The sequence below is a fragment of the Dromiciops gliroides genome, chromosome 4 (assembly GCF_019393635.1).
Source record: "Dromiciops gliroides isolate mDroGli1 chromosome 4, mDroGli1.pri, whole genome shotgun sequence".
NCBI lineage: Eukaryota > Metazoa > Chordata > Mammalia > Microbiotheria > Microbiotheriidae > Dromiciops > Dromiciops gliroides.
Genome location: NC_057864.1, coordinates 289144140 through 289160974, shown reverse-complemented (window position 1 = coordinate 289160974; position 16835 = coordinate 289144140).

Genomic DNA, 16835 nt, shown 5'->3' with positions numbered 1-16835 from the left:
GCATAGTAAATGTTGTTTCTCATTTTTTTCTTTAAAGGATCTTATTTTTCATTGTTCCTTCAGTTCTTAGAGTGCCCCAGAGAAAGTTTCAACTTGGGTACTAATAGTATTTAACAGCTCTTTACCACCTCATATTTCCCCTATTCAGAAGGAGAATTTGTTGGATTCAGGTAGCCCTAGCTGTCAGTATTAATCAATCGGTAAGAATTTCTTAAACACCTACTGTGCCCCAGGCACTTTATTAGGTGCTAAGGATATAACAGAAACAAAACAGTCTCTGGGAGTGTGTATCTAAAACCAAGAATCAATGCAAGAATAAGGTTCTTCTAAATAAGAATATAACCTTGGCTCCTGCATTCATTTGGAAATGATATGGGTGATAATTTTGGAAGTCTAGAGTCAAAATATAAATATCAAATAAGCTTTGGTCAGACACCCCGAATGCCCATTTTATTTTGTATTTGTTAAGTTCTAAATAAAAATGACAAAAAGGTAAAGTTAACAACTAAGAAGAAAACATGGGAGAAAAGTGGTGCTCAGTTTCTAAACCCAACTTGGTATAGTTAGAAGGACCAATGGATTTGAAGTCAGAAGACCTAGAGTTCAAATCTGGATGAAACAACTTATAGTACCACCTGTGTAATTTGGGGCAAATTCCTCCTCTTCTCTGGGCCTCAGGCTCTCCATCTGTAAAATAAGTGAGTTGGACTAGATAGTTTCTGAGACCCTTTCTATCTCTAAATTCTGTTATAAACTCTTGCCTGGGTTGCCTTTGAAGCAACAAGAAATAGCAGCATGAGCCCCAACATACCAATGATTCTGTTGTGTGTGTGTTTTTTTGTTTGTTTTTGTTTTTGTTTTGCGGGGCATTGAGGGTAAAGTGACTTGCCCGGGGTCACACAGCTAGTAAGTCTCAAGTGTCTGAGGCCGGATTTGAACTCAGGTCCTCCTGAATCCAGGGCTGGTGCTTTATGCACTGTGCCACCTAGCTGCCCCCCCCAGTGATTCTGTTTTATCACTGATATGAATATTCCCTCTAAGAATACATTTTTTAACCCATCCATTCCTGTCCATCTTATGCTACTATTTTTCATATCTTCTATTAAAAGAAGACCCTTGGGACCCCCCAAAAGTACCTGAAATGAAACAGAATCCAACATACCAATTAAAAGCATTTATTGTCTCAAGAGAGATAGCACCCTCAGCTCTTCAAAGGGTGTGTGGAAAAGAGTAAGATATTAATAGTTTTTAGAGGCTTTCAAACAGGGAGCAGGGTGAAGAGGAGGGGAATGTCTGTAGACACAATAAACCAGGACTAAGGTATTTAGAAAGTCTTGAACAAGGTCTTGAGTCTACAGCTGCTGTTCAAGGTTTCCCTTGAGCTGTTCAAAGTTGGTTCTATGGGTTCTGGCAGCTACAGGCATCTTCAAATTCAGCTAGAGTTCACTTGCAAAGGATCACTGGTATGTCAAACAGTTCTGAAACTCAGAAATCCTTCTTCTTCTTCTTTTTTTTTTTTTTTAAGTGAGGCAATTGGGGTTAAGCGACTTGCCCAGGGTCACACAAGTAGTAAGTGTTAAGTGTCTGAGGCTGGATTTGAACTCAGGTCCTCCTGAATCCAGGGCCAGTGTTCCATCCACTGCGCCATCTAGCTGCCCCCCTCAGAAATCCTTCTAATTGGTTGCTTGATGGGATAACTCTATTGTTCTGCTCCCCTGTGAAGAAGGGAAGTTCTAACATATAATATAGTCATTACAGAGCCATGTTAACACTTCCCATGTCCTCCTACATTCAACATTTTGGGGTCTTTTTGATTACTCTTGTTTTAGGGAAGTCACTGATCCATGAACTAATAAGCAAGTGGTCTAAAAACAGGGAGGGGCAGTTAGGTGGAGTAGTAGATAAAGCACTGGCCCTGGATTCAGGAGGACCTGAGTTCAAATCCGGCCTCAGACACTTGACACTTACTAGCTGTGTGACCCTGGGCAAGTCACCTAACCCTTACTGCCCCATTAAAAACAAACAAACAAAAGATAGAGAAAGCTTTTGTCTATATGCTGTTATTTATCTTTTTGACAATCAAAAGAATTGCCTCCTCAAATTTTGTCCTCTTATTTTGATTGAAAATGCTACTATGGAAATAATCTTATAGTTATGTTATTCAACCAGTCATTTCATTTTAAAAAGCATTGTACAATTTCTTCCCTTCCTCTTCTAATTCAGGTCTTCTGTCTTCTGCACCAAATTATACTGATAACTTTGAGTTTAAGCAAGTTACTTCAGCTCACAAAGCCCCAATTTCCTCACATGTCAAATTAAGAGGGTTGGCCTATATGATTTCTGAGGTTCTTCCGCTCTGTATGAGACCTGTGACTCCACTGGTATAGGCAAATGCTGATGAGGAAACTCCCTTTACCACTGAAAGTTCACAACTATTCTGAAGTGGGCTAGTCTTAGAGAATTTTCTGGTGGTACTTAGAGGCTAGGGAACATCTCTAGTGTTACACAGCCCAGAAGTTAGACTTCAACCTAGATTTTTCTGGATCTGAGTTGGGCTTACCATTCACTATGCCAGGCTGCTTCTACGTGTAACCTTATGGTCTATAATCACCTCATTTGAACATTGCAACAATCCTGTAGAACAAGCACGCATAATTTCCTCATTTAATATTTAATAAGGTTTGAGTTCATCAGGAAATCATTGATGACTTGACTCTTTCCCCCTCTTTCAGGTGAGGAAATCATAGAATATAAGGGTTTAGATAATGTAGACAAAGAGGCGTTATGATTTTAATCCAAGTATAAAGAATTTCCCCTTTCAGGTTTGATGGATTTAAAAAGCACCCACTGGCCAAAGGCTTACCCCTCAGTCAAGTGGCCCTTTAAAACACAAAGATATACTTCTTTTTAAAAAATGTGGGGCAGCTAGGTGGCGCAGTGGATAGAGCACTGGCCCTGGAGTCAGGAGTACCTGAGTTCAAATCCGGCCTCAGACACTTAACACTTACTAGCTGTGTGACCCTGGGCAAGTCACTTAACCCCAATTGCCTCACTAAAAAAATAAAAAAATAAAAAAATAAATGTAATAAACATTTTTATTTATAGTTTTGGGTTCCAATTTTTATCCCTCCTTCCCTACCTCCCCTCCCCCCTCTCAGAGGCAATAAGCAATCAGATATGGGTTATACATGTATGATTGTGCAAAACATTACCATATTTGTCCTTTTGTACAAGAAAACTTGATTAAAGAAAAAAATGAAAGAAAGTGAAAAATAGCATGGAACAGACTGAAGTCTGTTCCATCAATATCAATTCTTTCTTTGGAGGTGGATAGTATGTTTCATCAAGAGTCCTTTGGGATTGTCTTGGATCATTGTATTGCTGAGAATAGTTAAGGGCAGCTAGATGGTACAGTGGATAAAGCACTGAACTTGGATTCAGGGGAACCTGAGTTCAAATCCGACCTCAGACACTTGACACTTACTAGCTGTGTGACCCTGGACAAGTCACTTAACCCTCATTGCCCTGGGAAAAAAAACGGAAAAAAAGAGAATAGTCAAGTTATTCACAGTTCTTCATGAAACCATATTGTTGTCTCTGTGCACAATGTTCTCTTGTTTCTGCTCACTTTACTATACATCATTTCATACATGTCTTTCCAGGCCCTTCTGAAGTCATCCTGCTTGTCATTTCTTATAGCACAATAATATTCCATCACCATCATATACCACAGTTTGTTTAGCCATTCCCCAATTGATGGGCATTCCTTTGATTTCAATTCTTAGCCATCACAAAAAGAGCTGCTATAAATATTTTTGTACAGGTAGGTCTTTTTCTCTTTTGGGGGATGTCTTTGGGTTATAAACCTAGCAGTGGTATTGCTGGATCAAAGGTTACGCATGGTTCTATAGCCCTTTGGCCATAGTTCCAAATTGCTCTCCAGAATGGTTGGACAAAGATACACTTCTAAAGCGATCAAATAAATAGAGAAAAGATATCCATACATATAAAAATAGTTATAACAATTCTTTTTGTAATAGCAAGAGACTAGAAAAAGTAGAATGTTCAATCTACTGGGCAATGGTTGAATAAATTCTGGTATATGAATGCAATGGAATATTATTGTATCATATAAAATGATGACAAAAATGGCTTCAGTGAATCCTGTGAAAAACTATATGAACTGATGCAGAGTGAAGTGAGTAGAACTATGAAAACAATTTATACAATAACACTGTAAATACAAACAACTTTGAAAGACTTAAGAGCTCTGATCAAGACAATGACCAACCGTGATTATAGAACACTGATAAAAAACCATGCCCCCCCACCTTCTGACAGACTCAAAATGAGACATAATTTTTACACATAGACATTATAGGATTCTTTTACTATGCAGATTTATTACAAAGGTTTTTTTCTTTATTTTTATTGGGAGAGATGTGGGAGAGAAATAAAATTAATGCTTGTTAATTGAAAATCTTAAAATGAAATGAAAAATGCATAAAAAGAAAAAAAGAAGCAAAGATATTTTTGCTAGGAAAAGAATCAAGACAAGAGAGTTCTAAGAGCTATTACTCCTGGCAGAAGAAAAGAGAGCCAGCTGTAAAGGAAGAACCCAGCTTTTCAGAGGAAATTGTACTTTGTCTTTCCCCTTGTATTTCTATTAGAGTGAGTGGAAGGATGGTATTGATTTTCTCCTCACCCTCTCATTATAGTATAGTGTCTTACAGTGGAGCTACTCACCCAGTAGGAGAAGCCAAACCTAATGGGGAGCAGGATAAAAAGAGACCCAGGGCATAGCTAGGTGACACAGTGGATAAAGCACCAGCCCTGGATTCAGGAGGACCTGAGTTCAAATTCAGTCTTAGACACTTGACACTAGCTGTGTGACCATGGGCAAGTCACTTAACCCTCATTGCCCTGCCAGGAAAAAAAAAAGACTTGGAGCAGAAGATGATCTTGAAGAGCATAACCCCAGGTAGCAAAAAAGAGATTCAGTTATTGATCCAAAAGAAAGACAGTCCTACAATTCAGAAATCAAGCTTTAAAAGAATAGATAAGAAGCCCAGATGAGGCTCTTTCTATTTTAGATATTATGTCTGTCATTTTATTATCCTGGATTAACTCTGACATTCTTTTTTTTATTACTCTACTCTAAATATTCCTATTCTTTTCCTTTCTGTCCTTTGCATGAATTGTTCAATTGCTTTCTTTTTTCTACTTGGACTATTGTTTTTACCCTCCTTTCTCCTTTTAAATTCTTTCTGAAATTTCACTTGTCAGGTTGTTTCAGTCTTGTCCAACTCTCTGTGATCCCATTGGAGGTTTTCTTAGCCAAGAGATTGAAGTGGCTTGCCATTTCCTTCTCCAGCTTCTTTTATAGATGAGGAACTGAGGCAAACAGAGTTAAATGACTTGCCCAGGGTCATACAGCTAATGAGTGTCTGAAGTCAGAATTGAATTCATGAAGATGAATCTCCCTTACTCCAGGCCCAGCACTCTATCCTCTGTACCATATAACTGTACTGAAATCTCATTTGGTAGATTTCAAATGGGCAAGAAAAATTAAAGAAATTCATACAGTTCTGTAATTCTTTGTTCTTCCTTCTTTGTGTCTTCAAACTAAGTAATTTGAATGTATCTCTAGTTTTCAACATCTCAAGCTGAATTAACTGAGGTTAAGACAACAAAAAAACCCAGAGACAATTCAACAGCTTAGCAGGAGCTCAGTAAACATTTACTGATTGATCAACGGATGTGGCAAAGAGTTATTCTATTAGCCTTTCAGTGTTCTGTCCACAATTTAAGCTCCTGCTATAATGGATCAATCTCTGTCTGTGGGTGGTATTTGTGCTATTCAGGAAATGTCGAGCTGGTCTCTTTTAGTTAGGTATATAGATATTGAAGTTGTGATTTCAGGATACAGGATTTTAAGAGTGAGTATCTGGGGGCAGCTAGGTGGTGCAGTGGATAAAGCACCAGTCCTGGATTCAGGAGGACCTGAGTTCAAATCCGGCCTCAGACACTTGACACTTACTTAGCTGTGTGACCCTGGGCAAGTCACTTAACCCTCATTATCCTGCGAAAAAAGAAAGAAAGAAAAAGAAAAGAAAAAAAAGTACCTCCTCATCAATGTGGTTTTCAAATGTTTTATCTCCTTTGTTGTCCCTTCCTGAATCTTCTAGTTTTTCGAGTTCTCCTTTCCTCCATAACACAATGTATATGCTTCTCCATGTACATAGTACTTCCCCCCATTAAAATGCAAGCTTGTAGAGCAGGCACTAGTTTTCCTTTTGTATCTGCATCTCCAGAGCCTAATATAGTAGTTGGCAGATAATTGGAGTATATAATAAATGCTTGTTGAAAGAATGAATTTTTCAGTCTTGAAATTCTGTAAACAAGGCTTTTCCAGCTTGATGAGACCTATTAGAGTTTGTACTCCATGGCCATAACATTTGAGAATCCAGAGTTACTTCCATGCCATGTTAGAGGATTGAACCAATAATGACTGATACTAAAATAGTAATTGATAAAAGGTTCTCCTCTATCTTTTCTGGTAGGGTGAATGTGCATTACTCCTAAGTGATAGTAAGCAAATAGTGCTCTTGCACTCAGCCCTTGTTCCACAGTGTGATAGATAGTTCTTGATTGTTACATTTATATGAGAAAACTTTAAGGTAGCCTTCAGTCCTTTTAATGTGAATAATTTTTAAACCATTGCTCTGAAAGCAGGACAATTATTCCTGCATCCACAGTTGCTCTGTAGCAAGACAATGACCCAAGTGAGTCATACAGAAACCTCAATAAAACTACAGCTCCTTTCCTGGAGCAGTTAATTAAAAGTACCCCTTCTCTGACTCCAATGAATTTAATCTGGTTAGTTTTCATTAAAATCGAACTAAAAATAAAGAAAGCTAAAATTTTAAAGGAGGAGAAAATGGTAAGGAAAGGTGATTGTCTTCTCACAATGATCAGATTGCTACAAAAGCTACCTGCTAAGTGATATAAACTTTATTCAGAACCCAGATTGAGGTAAAAGGAAAAAAAAAAAGAGTTACTGGTTTGCCTGTGACCTCATCAGTATAAAATGAGATAGCTTCCTTCTCCCTACCATGACCATTAAGGGACAGATGTTAGCTATTTTATTTCTGCCATTGGAACGTGACAATATTTCTGGAATTTATATGTAAATCCATTAATTTTTTCCATGTCTTAATCATTGAAAGCATTCCTCTTTTCCCCTACCCCTTTAATGTTTTTCCAACATTGTTATAATATTTTAATGACTTGCTCTGCTATGCCATTTCTAGACAGTGGCATACTTAGACTAACCAGAATGGTAACTCACTACCCTCTAGAACAGCAAACCTAATGTTGTATAAATTAAGGCTTTTGGGTAGGGGCACTCAACTACTGGAGGCTTTGCATTTCAGAATCTAAAGGATGTGGTTAAATTAAAACAACCATATATTGGAGAAGCCTTCTTTCCTTCCACTGAGCAGCTGAGTTTCAATTGGCTAGATGGAAAGATTCTCTCTCAAAGTAGGACTTGGAATCTAGGGTTTATGGCTGTTGACAAGCTTGGGTAACTGTTTGCCACTGGGCTGAATCCCAAACACCTTCCTACGTGATGGAAGACTCAGATAATAACAATTAATACACAAGTGCTACAGACTGGACTCTCTAGAGGCAGTTAAGGAAAATAAACAACTTCACTTACTGTCATTCTGAATCAGGAAATAGAATCTGACCTATTTTTTTTTTTCATGACTGGCAATATAATAGGAAGCTTGCCGAGCTAACATGTCTATGGCCCCATTTTCAAATAATAGAATGTTAGTAATAATTTGGTGAAGTTAACTTTTATAGGAAGCCAAATTATAAAGGCACTAAAATGGACTAGTTCCAGGTTATCGTAGTCTTTATCTATCCTTCACCCCACTTCATGGATTATAATAGGAACAGCTAAAAGACTTCAGATTCTTTTTATTGGAATGTGTCTCTAGTCAATATAATAAGTGCATTAATCCTAAATGATTCTGAGCTGAAGTTGAGTTGAACTTGTATAAATATATCTGGACCCTTTGAAACTTCTTAGGGCTATAAAACTGGATGAATATTTTGTAGTTTATAAAAAGTACATTTTCAGATTTTTGGCATACCATGTAATAGATAAGATAGAAAAAAACCCTTCTTCCAAACATTTAACTTCTAGTGCCATTTTGGACAGAAAAGTAAAAGAAGGTAAATTTAGCTAAATGTTTGAAAGATACCTCATTTTATTGTGGAGGTGATCCTAGTCTATGGAAGGCCATGCCTTATTGAGAACAAGCTCTAGAAAATTCTACCAACTGGAAAGCCTTTGGACTCTGCCCATTAATCCTTTATTAGAAAATTACCAAGTGAGGTTTGAAGAAGTTCATTACCAGCAGGTGAGAAAGTGCTAAAAGCTTGTTTTTCTTCCGCCATTTAGGAGTACTATCTACTAAAGCATGTTGGGTTTAGCATTTGTGTTGGTATAGTGGGATACCCATGCTATGAGATCACAGATCTTTTGAAATAAGTTCTACTATCAAAATAAGGGCAGCTAGGTGGCACAGTAGATAGGAAGACCTGAGTTAAAATTTGACCTCAGACATGTACTAGGTAACTCATGGCAAGTCACTTAACTCTGTTTGCCTCAGTTTTCTCATCTGTAAAATGAGCTAGAGAAGAACATGTCAGGCTATGCCATTATCTTTGTTAAGAAAACCCCAAATGGGGTCACGAAGATTTGGACAGGACTGAAATAACTGAACAACACCAAGAACCACTACTACTATCAAAATGCAATATCTTTCAAGCAAGTGCTACCATTTTTCAGCACATTGTCAACATTGCTATCTTGTATTCAGAATACATCCTTGAAGTAGAAGGAAACTCCTAGGGGCAGCTAGGTGGCACAGTGGATAGAGCACTGGCCCTGGAGTCAGGAGGACCTGAGTTCAAATCCAGCCTCAGACACTTAACACTTACTAACCGTGTGACCCTGGGCAAGTCACTTAACCCCAATTGCCTCACCCCCCCCCCCCAAAAAAGGAAGGAAACTCCTCACAAGTTTCTAAATGAATAGAATCTTAAACACTTTATGTATAATACCTAATCTTCCACATCTCATAGACTAAGAATGAACTGTGTTCATTGTTACTAGAATAAGAATTTACTATATAACTTGTTGGAATTTTATCAAATGATGAGATTTTTTTTTAGTAGAATCCTATGTTCTCAATCAATGAACCAGTTTGAAAATTACATATATATATGCATATAAAGTTAGATAACTCATAAAAGTAAGCACATACCTCTTATAAATGGACATTTAAACCCTATGTCTGGGAAAAGTTCCAGCTCTGGTAGCTATTTTCCCCCTACTGACATTTCCTTTGTCATTCTATTACAGAAACTAGTCTTAATTTCCTGTTTGTAAATGACTCTGCAAGACAAAAATGTTTCTTGAAATAGCAGCTCCCTTTTACCTGGAATCCAAACAGCTAGACACCCCAAATAACTCAGATTGTATTTGTGCATTCTGCACTCTACTTCTGTGGAAGCAAAAATGCAGAATACAGGGATTTATTACAGAAAGGAATGTCTAGGCCATTTCACAGGGTCAGCTTAACTTCCACTCAAATCTTGTGAACTTTCTTCAATTAAAGGACTATGCAATGATAATTGATTCCCTTAACTATGTCCCTGAGGCACTGGTTGATACTGTTTTGTTTCTTTTTTTTTTTAAATTACATTAATACATATTTATGGAATAAAACATGCATTTCCACAATATAATGCAACAGAAAGATGATTGTACTTAAAATTGCAAATCTATTTTGCAACTTGCTATTCCTTTCAAATATATAAAATTATCATGAAAATTATTTCCTTTTCTCCTTTTTTCCCCTATCCTCCCCTGATCTCACCCTAGAGATGGCTACTATTAGACATGAATAAGCATGTGTGTGTATGTGCATATATATATATGTATATATATATAATTGCTCTATACATACCTCTAATTATAAATTCTTTCTCTGGATACAGATAATGTCTTTCTTCATATGTCCTTTATAGTTAATTTGGGTATTTATAATTGTCAAACTAATTTATTCACTTAAAATCATTTTTTTTTTTGCGGGGCAATGGGGGTTAAGTGACTTGCCCAGGGTCACACAGCTAGTAGGTGTAAAGTGTCTGTGGCCGGATTTGAACTCGGGTACTTCTGAATCCAGGTCCGGTGCTTTAACCACTGAGCCATCTAGCTGCCCCTAAATTCATTCTTAAAGCAATAGTGTTATTACTGAATAAAATGTTCTCTTGTTTCAGCTCATTTTGGTCTTCATTATTTCATGCAAAGCTTTCCATGTTCTTCTAAGATGATTAAATTCTTCATTTGTTGTAGAACAGTAATATTACATCACAATCATATACCATAACTTGTTCAGCTATTTCCCAATTGGTGGGCATCCCTGCAATTTCCATTTCTTTGCCACCACAAAGAGAGCTGCTATAAACATTTTAGAATATATAGGGTCTTTTCCTTTTCCCCTAATCATCTTTAGAAATAGACCTAGTAGTGGTATTGCTGGGTCAAAAGGTATAGGTAGTTTAATAACTCTTTGGACATAATTTAAGATTGCTCTCCAAAATGGTTGAATCAATTTACAAGTCTACCAGCAATTAATTAGTATCCCAATTTTTCCACATTCCCACCAACATTTGTTGCTTTCCCCTTCAATCATTTTTAGCCAATATGGTAGGTATAAATGATATCTCAAGGTTGTTTTAATTTTCATTTCTCTAAATAGTGATTTAGAGAGTTTTATATGACTATAGATTATTTTGGTTTTTTTATCTAAAAACTGCCTGTTTATATCCTTTGACCATTTATAAATTGGGGAATGACTCATATTCTTATAGATTTGACAAAGTTATATATATATTTTTGATATGAGACCTTTATCTGATAAACTGTGGATAACCCAGCCCAGCCCCACCCCCATTTTCTGCTTTCCTTCTGATCTTGGCTACATTGCTTTATTTGTACAAAACTTTTTAAATTTAATGTAATTGCAGTTATCCATTTTATACTTAACTTTGTTTTCTATTGATACTAAATGTTTTCTGAATCTTCAAAGAATTACATTTTACATCAAATTTAATTTTAATGACAAGTGGATCTGATTGTATTTGAATTCATGAAAAATTGGTAACCCCTGCATGATGATAAATCCCAGATGGCCACATAGTTAACTAAAATACTATTCCATAACAATGCAGGATAAAAAGGAATTGAGGAGGTAGGAAATTCTACACTGGCAAAGCAGGTCCCCTAGAGAAAGAGCTGGAATCCCTCTGAAACAAGAAACCTTGGGCAAGTCTTTTCATTTGGTGGATCTCAGTTTTCTTATTTCTAAAATGAATGAGCTGGTCTTGATGGACTTCAGTGCTTTCTAGATCTAAGATTTTATGCTCCCTATGTTATCTAGGATCAGGCTGAGACAAGATTTCAGTCAGAATATTAAATCTCAGTAGATGTTTTTTAACATAGTCGGTAGAGAGTTGGCCTTAGGCTTCAAGTCCTTATTCTGACATATATTACAACCACATGACAATGGGTAAAGTTACTTAACCTAATTGTGAGTATTTTTACTTCTGAAATTGGCAAATGTTACAAATCAGAATTTGTATTATTTGTATTATTCTACCACAGTTGTATGCCACAGATTGTTTTGTTGGTTGTTTAGACTGAAGAAAGTGATGTAGAATAATTAATTTAATAACTCAGATTAAACTTAAAAGTATGTTATGCGTATATTCCCTCCCCTTCTCAAGAGCTGGTTGCTAAACATTTAACAACACATTACTATTTCTCAGTGACCCAAACAATCCTCTTTAAAAAAATAAATCAATATTAATTCTTTCTTTGGAGGTGGATAGTATGTTTCATCAACATTCTTTTGGGATTGTCTTGGAATATTGTATTGTTGAGTATAGTCAAGTCATTCACAGTTCTTCATCGAACAATATTGCTATCTCTGTGTACAGTGATCTCTTGGTTCTGTTCACTTCCCAATACATCATTTACATACATGTCTTTCCAAGCTTTTTTGAACCCATATATGGTTGTTTTCCACCTCAGGAAGGGGGGACAGGAGGGAGGGAAGGAGGGATAGAGATTGGAATTAAAAAAACATAAATAAAAATATTTAATCTGGGAAAAAAAGGTGGGGGAGAGGTGTGCTGGGAAGGGTACAGGATGTATATATGTATCTATATACATACCCATAAATATATATGTTGTACATATATTAGTTATTTAGGTCTTATGTATATAGTAATTATATTTAAACAAATTTGTCATTTATATTATTTATATAAATTGATATGTATATGTTATTTATAAAACAGTTATTTGCCAGTATATAAAAAAAGAAAACTGCCTGTTTGTAAAAAAAAAAAGGCAGAAGGATTTAAAATACTAAGTTACATGTACTAGAATATGTCTAGCTATATCTACCTGTAATAACATAGAAAATATACATTATATATGTAAACAAATAAATCAATGACATCTCTACACTAATGAAATCTCAGGCCTGAAATAAGAAAAAAAATTCGCTGTCATGGATAATATGCCTATTGAAGTTATCTATTTACTACCCTTATGATTATTGATATTGGTTGGTTGTTGTCCTTCTTTCTTGAAGAGGACCAAAAATGACATCACTGTGTTGGAGTTAAATAAGGTACAATGTATCTTACTATGGTTAATAGGCCGATATGAGCTCAGAAGCTCCACCACAAGTTGGGCACAAATGTTTTTTGAATGACATATTGGTGGGTGGGAAAGGAAATGGTAATGTCTTTCATTAGCTTCTTTCATGCCCTCTGCTACTGAGGCTAAATCTCTGTCCCTGTGGGTGGGCTAATGTTCCAAATGAAGTCTGTGTGTGGGAGGTCTCTAAAGAAGATATAGTAGAAAGGTAGCATTTGGAATGCACAAAATTCCTGTTCTGATCCTCATCTTAGATTATTAGTTATCAGTATTATAATTTGTTGCTATATTTCATTAAAACTAAAAAAATTCAGTACTCACTAGTTTATTTTATTAGATAGATTGTATGATCCTTGAGAACAAGAACCATCTTTTGCCTTTCTTTGTCTCCCTAGTGCTTAGCACAATGCCTGCTATGTAGTAGGTGCTTACTATATACTTATTGGTTGACAGACTATTAATCCATAATGAAATTATTATTGCCACCAATATTAATAATTTCAATTTATATTTTGATTTAAGGTTTACAAAAAGCTTTCCTTGCAACAATATTGGATGGTTGTTCTGTATTCTTGTTCTCATTTCACAGAAGAGGTTACCAACTCAGAGAGGTTAAGCAACTTGCTCATGGTCACATAGCTAACAACACAGGAGGGATGTAAACTCTGCTTTCCTGACTGCAAGTCCAGAATTCTTTCTTCGACACTATTCTATTTGATCACAAACAGCTATGACTTATTTCAAACCCAGATTTTCTCCTCTATGTACTTCTTCAGAATTTCCAGAGTTGTTTTAAATATTAAATGCACATGGATTCAATTGAACAGATAGACATAGTCTCCTCAATAATTTGTCTCATTCTAAGTATGAATGAAAGATGAAAAAACCCTCCAATATCAAGGAGCTTATATTCTACCGCAAGAAGATGCACACATTCATATATGCACAAATATATCACATAAATGTATATGTATACATATGTATATATACACATGTACATATATATCTATATACCTACATACATACATGTGTATACATACACCTTTGTGTAATTGCAACAAAAATAACACTAATAATTGTAGCTAGCATTTATATATTTTGTATTTATTTTATTTTTAATTTATGGAATAAATCAAGAATTTCCATAACATGGTATAATTTAAAAAAGATGATTGCCAATGAAACTACAAATCTATTATATACAACTTGCTATTCCTTTTAAATATAAAACAAAATTGCCCTGTAAATTTCTTTTTTCTCCTTTCCTTCCCCCTGTCCTAGAGATGGCTACCATTAGACACAATTTATACACACATGCACATATGTATATATATACACACATACACACATACATACATATATACACATATATGTGTATATGTGTATGCAAAATCATTCTTTACATACTTCTATTTATCAGTTATTTCTTGGAATGTAGATAACATCCTCTTTATATGTCCTTTATAGTTAATTTGGGTATTTACAATAGTCAAAATGATTTATTTATTCAAATTTGTTCTTAAAACAATATTACTGTTACTGTATACAGTGTTCTCTTGGTTTTGCTCATTTTGCTCTTCCTTATAGTGCAAGTTTATCCATGTTTTTCTAAGATCATTGAGCTCATCATTTCTTAGTATTATTCTACCACAATTGTATGCCACAGATTGTTCAGCCATTTCCCAATTAATGGGCATTTATATAGTTTTTAAAAGTTTGCCAAGCATTTTACAAGCACTTTATATTCACAATATCACTGGGAGGTTTGTGCTATTGTTTTATATTCATTTTACAGATAAGGAAACTGAGGCTGACAGAGACTAAGTGACTTTTCCAGGGTGATATATCTAGTAATAATCTGAGAATGGATTTGAATGCAGGCAGGTCTTCCTGATTCCAGTTCCAGCTAGTTGCCTCTAATACAAAAACACACAGACATTTATATGTCTATGTATGTATGTATGGACCTACAAATAAACATATTGCCAAGTAGAATGTAATAGAGCAAAGGAGAAACCCAGACAAGTTGATCTAAGAATAGTTGAGATAAGACATCACTCTCATTTTGGGGTATGGGGGAAGTTTCATGGAAAAGATTGTACATGATCTGGGTATTTAAAGAAGAAAAAGGTTTCAACAGGTAACGATAAGGCAGAAGTACATTTCAGGTGTAAGGCCAGTGTGGGGTTAGGTATTTATCAATTTCCAAATGCAACCTTTCATATAAGATGTGTTACCATCTACTTTTTGGGTTGGTTTGCTCACTCTAACTTGCTTTCACATTGTCAGATCTAGGTTCCTAGAGAAAGAACAACTACTGCTCAGTTACATTAATGTTTTCATAGGGTCCTGGGGAAAACCTTCTGAGGGAACATATTTCTTTCTACTCACCACTCTTAAACTTCAACAAAGTGTTTCTATTTATATAACCAGCCACTTACAATAATGACATTTTTCTATCTTAAAAATAACTTCATTTAACAATAAGGAAAAAGATATAAACTATATCTGCATATATTGGAGCAAGTGTATAATTAAGAAAATATACCACAATGCATGTATAAACCTGGGTCATTCTCTCCCAACTGTACATTAAATATCTACAGGGTAGATTTCTCCACATTTAGTGGGTAATTCACTACTCTGGACTGTAAGTTATGATGCCACTGATCCATTCATAAACATTTGCACCATGTAAAGCTGATTATTTGCTCAGTCACTGTTTATTTGCTGGTTCTTACCATTATCCATTTGGACAAATCCTCTTCTTTATTTCAAGTAGCATTTACAAACTCAACTTATGGTCACTCTTAATTGGGAAAATATTTCCTCTTTAAAACAACTTTTTACTGATTTTTTGGTTTATTTTGAAATATCACCATATTTTTCTCCAGTTTCCTTCCTTTCTTCCCTCCCAAAGACTGAATCCTATATAATGAAGAATATTTTCTAAAGATAAGAAAAAAGAAAAAAGGAAGATTTCCACCCAATTTTATAGAACTAGCATTTTAAAAGTCCAGATACATCTACATATGTATGACTTTAGCTCAATTATTTGGGATTAATATACAATATTATATCAACAAGTATGTTTCAATAAAGGGAATTTGAAGTTTTTTTAGTTATTCCTATTATGGTCCCTGATGGGGAGGATAGACTTCTAGACTTTCCCAGGCCTCCTAGACTTTTTCTATAGTGGTATAATACCTTAATTCTCCCCCTCCCCACTCCTAGTCTACCCCATCACTTCTAGCTTCTTTTTGTGTGTTGTATTCCCCCATTAAAATGGAAACTCCTTGAGGGTAGGGACTGTCTTTCTGCTTATATTTGTATTGCTGCTTAGCACAGTCCCTGTAACATAGTAAGCACTTAATAAATTCTTGCTGACTTCACTTGGCTTGTTGACTTGGGTCTTTAAAAGATGTGACTATAACCTCTGCAAGAGCACTTGCCAGGCCCTATCTCTACAGAGCACATTCCAGGGTAATGACTGAGAGTACTATTCTGGAAACATTACTATTCTCAAGGCTCCTGGATTGAGGGTGCTGGGATGCCTCTATGAGTCTGGGGGAGATTGTGGTCAAGGTAGTGGTAGTGATTTGTAGCACCTGCTGTCTCCTGAAACTTCTTCAGGTTGCTTTGCTTCATAGGCTAATGTGCCCACAACATGATTGGCAATTGGTTGGTAGTTGGTGAGGATAGTTGGTTCCTTCTCCATGGGAATTGCCTCTCTGTGTAATATCTTTGACGGTATGGCTGGAAAGAGGATGAGTGGTCTAGGGGGTGCAATGCTCCTTCCAGGTTTCTGTGATTATCTACCTGTTTCCTGGTGGCAGTTGATCAGCCATTGTTTCTGGTGGTGATAAGGAAGTGGATCCCTTCTCCATAATGATTTTTCCCCTCATTGAAGGGTTTGGGACTGTGCCGGAGGCAGGTCTGGTAGTTTGATGGACATTATAATTCCCAAAGATCTTGAAAAACATTTAGTTTTTTCCTCAATTACATGTAAATACATTTTTAA